This window comes from Bombyx mori, chromosome 23, assembly GCF_030269925.1.
Source record: "Bombyx mori chromosome 23, ASM3026992v2".
NCBI lineage: Eukaryota > Metazoa > Arthropoda > Insecta > Lepidoptera > Bombycidae > Bombyx > Bombyx mori.
The window spans coordinates 1,175,106-1,192,944 of record NC_085129.1 but is presented as its reverse complement, the minus strand read 5'-3'; the positions used below and the strand labels follow the sequence as shown (position 1 = coordinate 1,192,944).

Here is a 17,839-nt window from a genome sequence, read left to right as displayed (position 1 = left end):
TATTTATTGCCTAAATTTAATATACAAATATAATTGCCTAAATTTAAAAAAAACTACTACCTAAATACCGCATGGATATATCTTTAACCTGGAGAAAAATCACAGGTTACTTTTTATCCCAGTTTTAAGCATTTCACCAACGCGACATGAAATGTTTTATATGCAAGTGAAATTGCAGACAAAAAGCTAACTAGGGCTTAGAAAACTGACTTACCTACAAAATGTTATCTTCGACAAGAACATTCCTTTAATACTGACATACATATTCATACCAAAGAATATTGTTATGCCATGTTATAATAGAATACACCGGAAATCTAAAAATATTCACTTTTTTTTTTTTTTTTTTAATTCGCAATTTATATTTTTGCCTCGTGCTTAATCTAACTCCACGCACTCAACTGGTGGAGTGCACACAGCATTATATCGTGGATTTATTTGCTATTTGATTCCCGGTCAGTAGCACGAACTACCGATGGGAAATCTCCTGTTTGTTTATACCGTCATTAAATTAGTGCGAATCATTTATTACATAATAATGATATATTCGTATTTTTTGTTTCAGGAAGAAAACAAAGCGACTTTATTTATTTAGACATGGCTAACGTAACGTAGCTGCTCAAATCTAAATTATTACGACTAAAGATTTTAAAAATGAGGTCTTTATTCTACAAGTACCTATAGCAATTTTGATTTTGTTTAAGATGTTCCTCCTTAATAGCAGTAGATGTTTCGGAAGTATTTTTTACAATCTTTATCTCTATATATAAAAATGAATAGCTATTCGTTAGTCTCGCTAAAACTCGAGAACGGCTGGACCGATTTGGCTAATTTTGGTCTTGAATTGTTTGTGGAAGTCCAAAGAAGGTTTAAAAGGTAGATAAATATGAAAATGCTCGGAATTAAATAAAAATAACAATTTTGTTTTCCCTTTGACGTGTCCCCCGTCGGACGGATTCCTTTTATTTGTTTTATGTTTATTTTATACAAAAGTTTAGTCTTTTATTTATGATTGAGGCACTACGAAGTCTGCTGGGTCAGCTAGTATAATATAAGAATATGTCTAACCTGTTTTAGTATCGACGCTTTTGTTTATGTAATAATAAAGTGTAAAAATAAAACAATCAAAAATTATCAAACAAAGATCGACGAAAAATAGCATAAAAAAAAATTTAGTTTGGTTTTGTTTTCCAATTTCAAATTTTATTCCAAGTTGAAAATGTTTAAAGTCAAAAATATCTATTGCTATTTGATACTTTAATGCGTAAGAAATATCAACTACAATAGCGTGCACAACCAGATTTTACACCATAATCATTATTAAGATGACAATTTATTGGCGATTTCATCCAAATTGTTTCGCAGTTATTAAACTTAGTCCACTGAGTTTCTCGCGGGATCTTCTCAGTGGGTCGCGATTTCAATCCGCTGGGAGATTCAGCGCTTGGTAGGACTAATGTTAGCAATTCGCCAGGCTAAGCCCCGTGAATTGTCCCTAAACGTCTTGAAGTCGTCGTGCCCTAAAGGATAAGTCGTCCGGTGCATTCGTATCGAGTGATGCACCGGTGTTCGAATCCCGCAGGCGGGTACCAATTTTTCTAATGAAATACGGACTCAACAAATGTTCACGATTGACTTCCACGGTGAAGGAATAACATCGTGCAATAAAAATCAAACCAGCAAAATTATAATTTGCGTAATTACTGGTGGTAGGACCTCTTGTGAGTCCGCACGGGTAGGTACCACCGCCCCGCCTATTTCTGCCGTGAAGCAGTAATGCGTTTCGGTTTGAAGGGTGGGGCAGCCGTTGTGACTACACTGAGACTTTTATAACTATATCTCAAGGTGTGTGGCGCATTTACGTTGTAGATGTCTATGGGCTCCAGTAACCACTTAACACCAGGTGGGCTGTGAGCTCGTCCACACCTATAAGCAATAAAAAAAAAAAACACGTTAGTTCAAGTTAGTATAATGCCTTACTAGAATAGGTAGGAAAAAAAATTGTCTTTAATAATTTTATTGACAGAATAATCCTATTTAACCTGTACCTAAAACGTTGCTAGCAGTCTCACGCGAGGAGTGAAGTTGTGTGATTTGTTTTATTTTGTCTATTTAGTGTTTCTTCAGGCTTAAATGTGTAATAACGGTGGTTTATTAACTGTTTAATATCTGTTAAAGTGCACAAATGTGGGAAAATGAAACAAAGCCGCTGGACGTAACTTCTCGGGATCCTTTAAAAAGTCCACTGAAAAAATCTCAGTGAATGACCACCATTTTGCTGAGATTATACTTCATCCCATATTATTTCATCTCATGTCATTTCATTTCGTTTTCATTTAACTTCATACTGTTTCATAATAATCAACTTCATTTCATTTCAAAATAAAATTTTCATATAAAAAAGTTACGTATCATTAAAATTAAAATAAGACTTGACCTAAAGGTATTAGTTACCAGGTCATAAAATCCCTTAAAAAAAAAGCAGTTTCAGATAAGAATAATAATATAGTCCTTCTTTGAAGCAATATAGATCATGTATTTCGAAGTAGGAGAATTATTCATTTTTATTTTCAGGCTTTGAATTCGTGTTATACATCGCACATTCCACACCCGTCTATGCCAATAAAACACTGAATATAACTTTTATAAGCAAATCAAACAACCCTTTACCATTCGACGTACAAAACGAGCCATCAATATCGTAATAAACAATTTCGTCGGGAACATTACAAAATCGATCACAGCCCTCGAACAAACACTCAAAGAATATTCACCCTTATACCTTGTTTATCTAGTACGTTAATTCAGTCGAATTTCGCCTGAAGCAATTCTGATGTCTGTCATTTATAACAGCTACCGAAGTGCAAGCGAAAATGACCTTTACAGCCGTTACGTTATGCTTCGATAAAGTCGTTTTTCGCTTGAAAATCATGCGATGGTTCTCACATCAAAATCCGGTTTATGTCACAAGTAATGCCTACCAGTACATGTGTTTGTTAGTGAATGTATAAGGCGTTAGATGATTTTATGAGGAGACGAACCATGAACACTGCTATATACATATGTATAGGACGCCTAGCTTGGGTTTTAGTATCTGTTATAAGCCCTACTAAATGTCAAATTCAAATAAGCAATCAAATTAAATTCCAATTCAATTACTGGTGATAGATTGTGAGTCCGCACATGTAGGTACCACCACCCTGCCACATTCTGCTGTGATGCAGAAATGCGTTTGGGTTTGAAAAGTGGGGGCAGCCGTTGTACTGTAAAAACTGCGCCCTTAGAACTCATGTCTCAAGGTAGGTGGCGGCATTTACTTTGTAGATGTCTATAGGCTCCAGTAACCAGGTGGGCCATGAGCTCGTCCACCCAACTAAGCAATAAAAAAAAGTAAAATGATTAGTTAACTAGTAGTCCCCCAGTAGTGGAAATTTGACAATAATTATTAGGTAATTGAAATTATAAGTTTGAACATTAGTACTGGTTCTACTAAATACAATTAAAGACAAATAAAGACAAATATTAAGAATCTATTCTCAATCTGACCTTTGACTTAAAACAATAATAAAAGTTTGATAATAAACAAAGAGTACATAAATGTGTGTTGTGTCAAATAAATGTGTGTAATGTTTTTTTATTGATTTAATGAATTTTTTATGCAAAAAAAATATTAACATTCTGCACTCCTTCTCTATATTCTCTATAAGTGTGGGAAATTTCAACCTCCTCGTTCTGCGCAATTTTCGTAAAAAGGGGTACAATGTTTTTGCTTCACGTATTACATAATACTAGTGGTCCACGCAGTAGTCGAAATTCGACTATAATCAATTGAAATTATAAGATTGAAAATTCTTATTGGTTCTATTGTCAAAGACTATTATTATACTTCTATAATCACAGATTTCACCAAGACTACACTTTAGACAAATATTATTAAAGACAAACAATATTCAATCTATTCTCAATTTGACCACAGACTTTAAAGAATAACAAAAGTTTCACAATTGAAAATTTACAAAGAGTATATTTATAAGTACAAGAGGTCCCGCGGTAGTCGAAATTCGACTATAATCAATTGGAATTGTAAGTTTGTATTATGATTGTATTTTATACTTTTATAATCACAAATTTCGCTAAGACTACACTATTCGGATTGTCGATAATCCCATTTTCACGGATCGTTTGGAGCCTCTAGGTCTGCGGAGGGACTTCGGTTCCCTCTGTATTTTGTACTGTATGTTCCATGGAGAGCGCTCTGAGGAATTGTTCGAGATGATACCGGCATCTCGTTTTTACCATCGCACCGCCCGCCACCGGAGTAGAGTTCATCCATACTACCTGGAGTCACTGCGGTCATCCACACTGCGTTTCTAGAGATCTTTTTTGCCACGTACCATCCGGCTATGGAATGAGCTTCCCCTCCACGGTGTTTCCTGAGTGCTATGACATGTCCTTCTTCAAACGAGGCTTGTGGAGAGTATTAAGCGATAGGCAACGGCTTGGCTCTGCCCCTGGCATTGCTGAAGTCCATGGGCGACGGTAACCACTCACCATCAGGTGGGCCGTATGCTCGTCTGCCTAAAATGGCAATAAAAAAAAAAACTTAACAACGACAGACAATATTTAATCTATTCTCAATTTGACGACAGACGTCAAGAACAAAAGTTTGACAATAAATAGTATTCATGTGTGTGTGCGTCAAATACACGGTATGTAGTGTGTGTAATGTTTTCTTTATTGATTTAATGTATTTTTAATGCATATGTTTTTTAAATATTAGCATTGTGCACTTCTCTATATTCTCTATAAGTGTGGAAAATTTCATACTCCTCCGTCCGCGCAATTTTCGTAAAAAGGGATACAAAGTTTTTGCTTCACGTATTAATTTAGATAGATATACTCATAGATATGGTAATATCATTGTTATTCGGTTCGCTGGTCGATGATACCATAATGTTCGTGTTCGATTTCCGATTCGAATTGTTTTTTTTTTTATGTTTGAGAATTTACTGGTGGCCCGGAGGTCTTTCCAGTTTTACCAGGGCAGGTGGGCGAGCAAAGCTTCAGCCAGGAGGGATGGGATTTGCTAACAGCTACCCGAACGCTTCCAAAGGAGACCTACCTCAAGAGTAGCTGTGTCGCGAATGAATCTACTACCGGATCGGAATCGCGACCCGCTGAAAAGATCCGGCAAGAAACTCAGCGGGCTGATGCTTAGGTTAGGTTGCGCGTCGAACTCTTTGGCAGGGACCCTACTCCTAGTGTTAGAGCTAAAGGTGTCTAATGCAAGGGTTATTGGATCTGATGGATCCGTAAGGATGTGTGATTCGAATTGTGCATTATGAACACGTAATGTAACGCAAATTGTATTAGCGGACTTTTTTATGAACTGGTGGCTCAGAGGTCTTTCCAGTTTCACTAGAGCAAAGACTCAACCAGGAGAGAAGGGATTTGCTTACAGCTGCCCGAGCGCCTCCACAGGAGACCTAACAACTCAAGAGCAACTGCTCCGAGAATGAATCAGCGGACGTGTGCCATCAAAGGTAGCCAAGTGGTTTGCTTTACACTGCCGAGTCACAAAGTGATAGCTTTGGACGTGCAATTTCTTAGATAAGGCGAATTTATGGATATTTTATAAAAAGGTTTATCAACTAATCTGTCGTACACATAATATGCTGAGAACATTAAAAATAAAAATCTAACGAGCAAACATTTATGATAATTTCGAACACAATGAAAAATCTGGCAATCAAACAGTTCGAATCGTTCAAAAGTGACCCTCTATCTTACGTAGTAATCAATCAGATTGATTGCTATTTATACAGACGTACCGATCCGTCTGTAGTTAAACTTAGTCCAAAATCAAACCTCCACCTCTGGATGGAGAGCTCAAGTTATTAATGAGCCGCTTGTAATCAGAATTTAATTAAGGGACTCCAAATTCAGTAATCCCTCGAGTGGCCTTCCATCTAAGATTTGAATGGGCAGAGCTTCGAACGGACCAAAAGGACAAGTCCTTAGGGAAGCGAGTGTTTTAATAATGTATATCAAGCTCGCATCCTGCATTCAGGTGCTCGTTGTCGACAGATAACCTTTGAATTAGCCGACAGAATTAAATCACAAATTTTTTTTATTAATTATTTGAGTAAAAATTTGCGAATGGTCAAGGCTTCCATAGAGACAACCCAGTTTCGAGAAGATCTTCTCAGTGGGTCGTGAATCCGATCCGGCAGTAGATCTAGCGAAGCACTACTCTTGCTAGGGCTAGTGTTTTTTTTTTTTATTGCTTAGACGGGTGGACGAGCTCACAGCCCACCTGGTGTTAAGTGGTCTGGAGCCCATAGACATCTACAACGTAAATGCGCCACACACCTTGAGATATAGTTCTAAGGTCTCAGTATAGTCACAACGGCTGTCCCACCCTTCAAACCGAAACGCATTACTGCTTCACAGTAGAAATAGGCGGGGCGGTGGTACCTACCCGTGCGGACTCACAAGAGGTCCTACCATTAGTAAGAAAATAGACGACCCGTCAAATTTTCAGCTGTACTAAACCTTTATATTCCGTTTAAATCAACAGCTTCAAATCTTTATTGGAAAATTACCTAAATGTTAGCTAGCACGTAGACTTTGGGTTCGAATTGAAACGGACCGGTGTGACCTTAGCTCAGGACAGTTCACGCTCCATCGGTCACGTCATCAATTTCCACTAGCCACCTGGCGCTCTGCAGGTGATTGCTTCAAATTGGATCGACCTTACAAACAAACGCCTTTGCGTTATTATTCTGAATAAATACTCAAACAAACCTTATACATACACTAGCTTTTTCTCGCGACTTCGTCCGCGTCGATAGTGGGTAGTTCACAAATAATGCTTTATTTTAGAACAAATTTGGTTAACATAAAAAACGTTATAGTGTGCCAATCTTAACATATAGACATATGCTGTCGCGGATTTTTTTTAGATCTTTTAAAGGGGAACAATTCTGTCATACATTATTTTAGCGAAACTTTAACCGTTTCTGCAGCGCACGCAGCGGAAGCTCTCAAAAGGGAAAAAATACCCCGATTTTGAAACATTATTTATTGGTGCTCCGTTTGTATTAATCTTAGCGTGATGTTATTTATTAGTCTATAGCCTTTCTTGATAAATTGACTATCTAATACTGAAAGAATTTTTCAAATCGGACCAGTTGTTCCTGAGATTAGCGCGTTCAAACAAACAAGCTCTTCAGCTTTATAATCTTAGTATAGATTATACAACGTCAAATTTTCTTTTGTGTTGGACGCATAGGAAACTTCGATCTGCGAGCCTAGAAAAGGTGCCTGAATGATTCAGGTTAGAATGGGCGGTTAAGCTCTCAGAGTACACTACCAGCGCACAGCGACCCCCAACTAGGATCGACCTTACAAACAAACGCTTTTGCTTTATAACTTTTTAATAAATGCTCAATCAAACATTATACAGGCCTATAAAAAAAAAATTTGTAACACATCCGAAAATTTTTAAGTTGCGAGCTTAAAGCAGTGCCACCCGTCCATTCTTGAAGACGGTGTAAAAGGTGCCTAAGACGTTCAGCTTAGAATGGGCGGTTAAGTTCTCAGAGTATACTACCAGCGCACAGTGACCCCCAAGTAAGATTCAGTGGCGGTATATCGTAACCACACTAGTATTGAATATAAGCCTTAACTAAACTACATTACGAGACAAAAATAATCGATATGAATATTATTATTATTAGCTAACGCCTCAAGATCCCTATAATATTAATAACGGTGTGACAACAATGCCTAATTCGTCACGGTGTGACATAATTCGCGCTATCCTCCAAACTGTCATTCCATTGACAATTCGCTACGTGAATTTGTCAGCTTGTTATGTTCAAGGGCTTTTGACTATAATAATAGCACATTGTGCGTCAGAAGTAGGTTACGACCACAATTAGGGAATGTGAGTACGATTTATTTGGTATTTTGTAAGTGTATCGAGAGAAAATTTCAATAAAATGTACAACGTTTGGTCTCAGTTTTGTTCTAAATGTCTTCATTAAGACTCACACGTTAATTCAAAATAAAAGCTTCGTTGGCATCGTTGTGATTTGAAAGTTGACGAAACGGAAAAGAACCCCAAAAACCGATACTAAAATAATTAATAGTTTAAAAATTAACAAAATACGCTTTTATAGAAAATCCAACATCTTTTATAATTTTTTTCTTTTTTTTTAAATATTTAACTATCATAGTCCGACGTTTTGAAGGGGGTCAAAATCATATTCAAAGATTCCGTTACTAACATACATACGTCTGAAGCTAATAAAAGCGTATTAAAAAAGAGACACATCTGAGAGAGGACGTTAAAACACTTCTGAAAGTTTCGCTTCTACCGTATACGAACCGCACGCACAGATAAGATGTGTCAAAAACCTCTAATAAATTAAATTAAAATCATTTATTTCTGAAACCAGTCCATACGCTTACATAAAACCATTGAAATATCATTAAAATTACTATTTAAATGTCATTTAATTAAAATCATTTCTTTCTGAAACAAGTCCGTATGCTTACATAAAACCATTGAAATATCATTAAAATTACTATTTAAATGTCATTTAATTAAAATCATTTCTTTCTGAAACAAGTCCGTATGCTTACATAAAACCATTGAAATATCATTAAAATTACTATTTAAATGTCATTTAATTAAAATCATTTCTTTCTGAAACAAGTCCGTATGCTTACATAAAACCATTGAAATATCATTAAAATTACTATTTAAATGTCATCAATTAAAACAAATAAAAAAATTCAATGATTTAAAATATTTATAAACGCACACAAACATACAAACACACGCGCTCATGCAGTCTGGTCCAGTAGTGCATTATCAGGCACTCCAGATACATACTTTAGGCGAAAAGCTGTAGGTTGCTGACCCTTCCTCCAGGCAAAAAGCTAATGGTAGGAGCAGCCGCAGCTTTAAAATCCAGCTTATTTGAAAATGCTATTTAAGACCCCAAAAAAAATTGCGAATTTACTATATTATTAAATTTATATTGGATGTCAGTTACGGCTAGTACCTATAGGTATAAAGCCGAAAACAATAGCGAATATACTGTATTACTAAATTTTCATTGAATGTCAGTTACGGCTAGTGTAACTCGGTAATTTTAAGGCAGTTGAGTGTTTTGTTTCTATTACATTTTTATTCTGTTTTTTACTTTAGATGGGGTTGAAAACCTTTATTGAACACGACAAAGAAAACAGTAGCGCCTGGGTTACTTAACAACACTGAAGTGCATTACAATATTGACTGCTAAAAGCCGTGTCTTTGGAATTATTATGAACAACGGATTGTATATTTACATGTTACATTCCCGGCTTCTGTGTCTGATGATTTGATATATTTTTTATTGCACCAAATGAATAAATGACGCTCATTTAGTTGTCAAGGAAAAAAAATACAGATATAAGTTCGAGGTCTTAGTTTTATTAAATGACTGCCCCACCCTTCAAGCTTACTTCGATAAGGTGATGCGTTATGAAAACGTCTCATCGTAGCCGATTACTCTCCGGTCCAAGCTCACGCAAAAGCTAGTCACTGTTAACGCCCTAAGCATGTTCTGACGGATCCATCCTATCCATTAACAGAACTAGACGTCTGCAGCTCTAGCACTAAGAGCAGATATAAGCACCCTGATAACAGTAACTGCACTCGACGTGATACCGAACTCACAGCATCAGCCCGCTGAGTTTCTCACCGGGTCTTCTATGGGGTCGCGATTCCAATCCGGTAGTAGACGCATTTGCGAAGCACCTACCCTCGAGTTATCAGGTTGTTTTTGGAGACGCTCGGGCAGTTGTTTCCTATCGACTTAGCGTAAAAAAAACTTTCAATCTCGTATTAATGCTTCAGGGTAGAAATAGTCTGAGTGGCACCAACCAGTGTGGCTTTATAAGATGGTCTCTCACTGGTTACGATTAATCAGATTCGAAATATGAAGCAGTAATGTGTTTCGGTTTGAAGGGCGGGCAGCCGTTGTAATTATGCTTGAGAACTTACAACTCATGTCTCAAGGTGTGTGGCGGCATTTACGTTGTAGATGTCTATGGGCTCCGGTAACCACTTAACACACATCTAAGCAATAATATGAAGATAGAGCTATCGATGACGTCACGTGGCAAGATGGGTTGCGAGGATCGAGTGCTATCAAATAATGGGTACCACGAGCAGTCGTGGTCATCAGTACGTGAACTCAATAAGTACAGGGCTCCTCGATCATATTACAAAACAAATTACACGGCTCACTGGTTTTCGTTATTACCGATATCATTTTATTATTGCCGGTTGATTGACTTCGTATATAAATAGCACACAACATTATAAATAATTAAAGCTATTCCTCCACAAGGCTTTTTCATAGAACACCTCGGTCGGTTGTCAGTGATCATAAAAACTGTAAAGTGTTTTGAAATGTTGGAAATAATATAATAAGGAGACTCAAAATGAAACATTAAACCGTAAAATTAGTTTTAATCGAATAGAACGAAAATCAAAGAAAATACCAAATTATAACTTTAATTTTTTTAATTTTAATTTAAGTTATGTTTTTTTTTTTTTATTGCTTAGATGGTTGGATGAGCTCACAGCCCATCTGTGTTAAGAGGTTATTGGAGCCCATGGACATCCACAACGTAAATGCGCCAACCACCTTGAGATATAAGTTCTAAGGTCTCAGTATAGTTACAACGGCTGCCCCGCCCTTCAAACCGAAACGCATTACTGATTCACGGCAGAAATAGGCAGGGCGGTGGTACCCACCCGCGCGGACTTACAAGAGGTCCTACCACCAGTAAATGCTTCAAAACCTAGGTGCGGCACAATAATAGGATTACAATCTAGCTCAATAAGGCTAATAAGTAAATTTAACTTAAACTACTATTTTAACTAATGTCTCTAAGATTCTTTGGTGTCGTCGAGGCCTAAAGGATAAGACGTCCGATGCATTGTAGGTATTAGCAATGCACCAGTGTTCGAATCACGCAGGCGGGTACCAATTTTTCTTATGAAATACGTATTTAAAAAATGATCACGATTGACTACCACAGTGAAGGAATAACATCGTGTGTATTGAAAATCAAACCCGCAAAATTATAATTTGCGGGTTTGATTTTGTGAGTCCTTGTGACACCTCTTGTGAGTCCGCATGGGTAGGTACCACCACCCTGCCTATTTCCGCCGTGAAGCAGTAATGCGTTTCGGTTTGAAGGGTGGGGCAGCCGTTGTAACTATACTGAGACCTTAGAACTTATATCTCAAGGTAGGTAACGAGCGGCATTTACGTTGTAGTTGTCTACGGGCAAAAAAAAACTCCACTGAGCTTATTGAGTGTTTATTAATATAAATGCGAAAGTTTGTGACGACGTATTAGTTTTTGTTGTTTTTTCACGCAAAAACTACATAAAAATATAGTATATCTCAGAATCACTCATTGGCTATAACGATAGGTTGTGCGTAAGTCGTTTCCAGAAGTTTCTATAAACTCATTATGTTGCTACAACCATGCCACAGCGGAGCATGACCTCATTTCTCTAGTAATTATAAATACGGCAGGCAGATAAAACAGATTTTAAATATATAAACAAAACATCAACAACACTTCAAAGTATATTTTATTTAATACAAATATTTTGTAAAAACTTCATTATTGCAATAAAGATAGAGGCAGGAAACAGCTGCACTCGGCAAGTCCAGCAATAAGGGAGTTCATCCACCGCAGTCTCCTACCTAACTCCTTTAGCGGTTACTTAACTTGTAGCGTCAGCAGATTAGTCTGAAAATATATTTATTGTGGAAAGCGACTCAAGTAATACGAGTATTAAGAATTTGTTTTGATTATTATTTTAAACGATAAAATGTTGTTTTGATAAATATCAAAATAATGTAGACAACGTAACGCCAGAGTATAAAAATGGCGGTACGTGGACGAACTAATCTCTTGGCTTACCCTGTCGTTGTGAAAACTATTTCGAGTAGATTAGAGATTAGATAGTAGATAAGAGAGTTTCAATAATTAGTATTGAAAAGGTTTTATTGACTTTTATTGCAATAAACGGAGTTCTACCGAATAGAACTGGCGGAACTGCCGCTTAGCCATCCCTCGCGCCGTCACATTTATAAATACTGAATTGAATTTGCAGTAAGAGTTTTATAAGTCGCTCTTTAATAAAAGCTAAGAATCTTATAACGTATGTTTTGGGCTACCATAAAGCACTAGATATTGGACGGGCATCTGGATCTAACGACGTTTTCAATATAAGTTTGCATATACAGAAGCTCCGAAGAATAATATACCGGACTGTCGGTCTATCGAGCAATATCACACGCTTGATGAAAGAAAGATCTTTAGTTTCGTCTACAGAGAGATATAGAACTACCAATAAAACTCATCAAACGTCCTGCCCTAACTATTTTATTGCTCAGGTTGAAAGAACTCACGGCCCACCTGATGCTATATTAGTACCGGAGCACATAAATATCTACAACATTAAAAGCGCCACTCATCTTGGGACATGAGTACTAAGTCTCGGTTCTTTAGTACAACGGCTGCTCCACCTTGAAGGATTTGGTTTGAAAACCAGAACTTATTATTGCGCTACAGCAGAAATAGGCGAGGTGGAAGTGCTGAGTTACAGGACGCTCTACCACTCCACCACCAGCGCCATAATCAACAATTTTGACGTTTGCATCCAGACATTGAAGACACCTATGTAGGTGTCTGTTAGGCTTAGAATGTTCTAAGCCCCTTTGGTCACTATCATTTCAGTGGCATATAAAATGAAATTTATTTCAGATTTTTTGGCGACAGTACCAGTTACCTAAGTGAGTTGGGGTCGTCGGGACAGGAGATAGCCGCCAGCGACCCGGGACTCGAACCTAATGAACACTATCTAATAGCCAAGCTACTGAGTAATACCGACTATTGTTTTGTTTTAACTCAACGAACTTGTCATAACCATTCTTTGGATTTAATATTTTTTTCAGTTTCACAGCTTTTTACAGCTTTAGTTTTTGAATAACAAATATATACACGTTTTGTTATGTAGACGTTAATTTAGAACGAATTTTATGTAAATCCTATTCAGGGTATGTTTTTAATTTATTATCTCAAAAATCATAGTATTAGAGCACGTCATATGCACTGGAATCAGTGTCGTTATATGTGCCTGATGGCTACATGCGCGGATGTATGTGTGGAGGGGCGCGTCGCCAGCGGCAGCTACTTTGTACTACGCACGCGCGTACGCAGCACTCCGCTAACTCTCCGACGCATCGTGCGGTCTCGCTACTCAATAGCTTGCTAGCCTATGCTCCGGAAATGGACATATTCCATGATGGTTTGCAGCGATTTATTGTTGTTGTTAGGAATTACTTAAGTTAATTATTAATACCTTACAAATGTTTTGGTTTATACTGTTAATTTGTAAGTAGACTAATTAAATAAATAAATAAATAAATATGCGTTGGTCATGTGGGATTGCTAGTCTATGAGACAAAGAGTGACACAAGCAACTATTTATACTGGGAAAATGCAACGTGTTTCAATCTTTCCGAACACATATAGAACGCAGGTGAAGCCATAGGGTACTGCTACTATACTAGGAAACTGCAAATAGTTTCAAATTCAACGACCTAAGCGCAGGATACTTACTGGTGGTAGGACCTTTTGGGAGTCTGCACAGGTAGGTATCACTACCCTACCTATTTCTACCGTGAAGCAGTAATGCGTTTCGGTTTGAAGGGTGGGGCAGCCGTTGTAACTATACTGAAACCTTAGAACTTATATCTCAAGGTGGGTGGCGCATTTACGTTGTAGATGTCTTTGGGCTCCAGTAACCACTTAGTAGGTGGGCTCTGAGCTCGTCCACCCATCTAAGGAACAAAAAAAATTGTGGCAGAATAGATGACTGTTATTCCATTGACATCTTTATAAAGTTTTAAACAAATCAATGAATTAAGAGATGAGCTTACGATACTCGAGACCAGTTGATTTCCGAAGCCCATTCCTCTATTCCATATCTCGATGCGTATTTCGAATCTGCTCCCCATCTTCTACAGTAACTATGGTGTGCCAAGGTAATGTGAAAGTTCAGCACTAGACACCGATACGAATAACATATACACAATATATGATTAAATAACCCATAAATCTATACTTATAATATTATAAAGCTGAAGAGTTTATTTGTTTGAACGCGCTAATCTCAGGAACTAGTGGTCCGATTTGAAAAATTCTTTCAGTATTAGATAGCCCATATATCGAGGGAGGCTATAAGCTATGTAAACAAGTGCTTGGTGGTCCACTTGGTGCTCCACTTGTAAGACCAATACAAGTGGAGCATCAATAAAGAATCTTTCAAAATAGGGGTTTAAATAGCTCCATAACATTCTATAATTCAAAAATATCTTCACTTTCTACGTAAATGAAGAGGAGGGTAAAATTTAGCGTTATGCCAAAGTAACTATTTAACGCGGACGAAGTCGCGGGCAAAAGCTAGTAACTAATAACCATAAGTAACACAGCCCATTGATTTACTCGCCGGATCTTCTCAATGGGTCGTGATTCCGATCCGGCGGTAGATTCAGCGAAGCAATGCTCTTGCTAGGGCTAGTGTTAGCAAATTCTCTCAGGTTGAGCTCGTGAGCTCATCTACCCGGCCGGGCGTAGCTGGGATAGCCCCTTAGGCTAACAGTGAATAGAAAAGGGAAAAAAAAGTTCAATAGCCAAGGTTTTGAATAGAGCTAGGTGAATTTCTTCTTGGCGAGGATCGGAGGATTGCTGGGTAATCGTTTTGTGGGAGGCCACTACCATCTTGGCAGTCCCACATTCACCACGCGCTTGCTCATGCTGGTGCTTTCTGGTACACATGTGCTTTGACAGAGACCCACAAAAACTACTCCCCCCCACATACGTAGTTATACTTTTTTATCTTTAGCCTAGATTCAAAAGGTTCATTACTAAATATTGAAAAAATATAAAGGCTCAAAATCGAATCTCTCTATCAGTATAAATATGACCTAACGTATTTATGACCTCGTGTGTAAAATGTATTCTATAATTTTACTAAAATTAGGTACCCTAATTTTTTAGGAATGTAATGATTGCTTTTCAAACAAAAAAAACTTAACATCTATTAATATATTAAAACGAAACTCAAAAGAAACCGCCAATGAAAAAGCACAATAAAACAGTTTAAAAAGCTCAATACAAAAGCTCTTTTATCGATTCGCGGATTCATGTTACAACGATAAGTGTCACACAGCACTAATCTTAAATCTTTTAAAATCCATTATGAAGTTACCTCTATGTAGTAATTTGAATCTTGTTTAAGCGAACGTGGGGCGATTTGTAAAATGAAACCGAAGTAATTTGATTTCGTATAGTGTAACAAGTTTTGTTGTGTCATTTTAAAATATAAAAATACTGGCCGTACTCGCCTGCTTCGCTGGGCATTTAAAATTAACATTATTATTTATTGTCATTATTATTAGGGAGTCCAACACTCATATCAATATTAGCCTATCCATTAAGTACATTTATTTTCTTCATGGATAATAAGTTTCAAGTCAATCAGATGCATAGGTCAGTAGTTATAACGGAACATCCGTAAAAACCACTGTAGATTTATATATTAGTATAGATGTTGACATATGCACTTACAATCCGAAACCTCAAGGGATCTTGCAAATACTTTTTTATATCCGCAACGGTATACAAGTTTATGGTCCACCAGGACATAAGCAGTTACTTTCAGACATGAGGTGTAAGTGTCTTTTTTTTCAAAGGAACACATGATTGGTTTACATAAAAAGTACGCAAAATCTTATACCAAATCGTATTGACTCACAATATGCTCTTTTATGACATGGACATTTCAGAAAATTAAATATAAAGTAATGCAACTATAATTAAATACATAATCAAAGATAGAAACGCCACTTTACATAAAAAAAAAAATGTATTCACAAGCGTTCAAACTGAACCAGACGCATTATACTATAAAAATGAGGGTAGTTATAAACTCACTCATTAACTGTAGTATTGCGTCCTGCTTTTATATCGTCAATTGTTACATAATTATAGGCCTAAGCGTCACTTTTATCGGCACGTAATTGCATTTTCTATTCAGTAATTATGAACGAGCCCTGCGAATGAACTACGAATATATAGAAGTGGTAGATTCATTTAAATAGAGGATTTGTACAAAGATTCTTAGGAGGGGTTTCTATTTTTTAAATCGAGCTCTCTATTTTTAGATACATTTAGATACTTACTTTAAGATAGCCAACGTCCATACCATGTTGAAAACACCGGTTCTCGTCCGATCACCGAAGTCAAGCAACATCGGGCGTGGTCAGTACTTGGGTGGGTGAGCGTCTGGGAACATCACGATGTTGGCTTTTTTTGTAGTCATCGAGGCCTAAAGGATAAGACGGTGCATTCGTAAGTAACGATGCACCGGTGTTCGAATTCCGCAGGCGGGTACCAATTTTTCTAATGAAATACGTACGTAACAAATTTTCACGATTGACTTCCACGGTGAAGGAATAACATCGTGGAATAAAACTGAAACCCGCAAAATTATAATATGCGTAATTACTGGTGGTAAGACTTCTTAATTCTTGTGAGTCCGCACGGGTAGGTACCACCGCCTTGCCGCATTTCTGCCGTGAAGCAGTAATGCGTTTCCGTTTGAAGGGCGGGGCAGCCGTTGTACTGTTAAAAGTGAGACCTTACAACTCATATCTCAAGGTAGGTGGCGGCATTTACGTTGTAGATGTCTATGGGCTCCGGTAACCACTTAAAAACAGGTGGACTGTGAGCTCGTCCACCCACCAAAAGCAAAAAAAAAATACTATAGTGGCGACGCGGGAAACGGACCAGTCATTGTGGCGAAGCTTAGAAGAAAGAGGTCGATGTTCCTGTGTAGACCAATGATAACGATAGAGGAAGATAACAAATGTTTTAGTTAAATTTTTTTTTGAGTCAGTAGTAATACAGCTATGTGTTTCACTCTAGACTTTTTACTGTTATTTCGCGTTTCCGATCCGGTGGTAGATTCTACGAAGCACGGCTCTTGCTAGGGTTCGTGTTAGCAACGTCGTCAAGTTTGAGCCCCGTGAGCTCACCTACTAGTTACGGTTACGCTGGAATAGACTCTCAAGTTTAGGTAGGAAAAAAAAAAATTTGTTACCTCATAACTTTGACTGGGTGAATCAATTTTAATGGCTCTTTTTTTATTAGAAAGCTGACGCTTCCCGTGTGGTCACATTTAGTCCAGTTCTGATAATGGTATCCATGAGAAAATCATATAAGTCTTAAATTTGCATTAAGTAGATGCGCGACAAATAGATGAATAACTCAATATCATGCCAACCGATATCGATGATTATTGTTTTTAGTATACATTACAATGACTCTATCACTTAGGACTTTTATCCTGAGTAACATGAACAGGATAAACAATAAAATTATTATTATATTTAATGATTGATTCAGTATCGTTTAGTATCAAACAATAGATGAAAATTGCTACATTTTCGACTGTAACAGGTGACTAAAAGTCAGTTTTAGTTGTCAAAAACTATCACCAGTATGTACAAGTATAAGGTTGTAACGTCAATTAGTTAATTTAATTGGTTTATGATGACTTGTGTTAATGTCTTGTTATGGGAGGAGCGTCGTTGTCATGGTAACGACGACCACACCCATAAGGGTAGGGATCCCGACAGATGCGCTCGAGTCGCTATTGTGTGCTTTTGTGCGATAAATCTTGATAT

General features: G+C 37.3%; 1 pseudogene; it reads left to right on the top strand.

Moving 5' to 3' along the window:
- Positions 1-16,342: 16,342 nt before the first annotated feature.
- LOC119630371 (5S ribosomal RNA) lies at positions 16,343-16,459 on the top strand (annotated as a pseudogene).
- Positions 16,460-17,839: the final 1,380 nt, after the last annotated feature.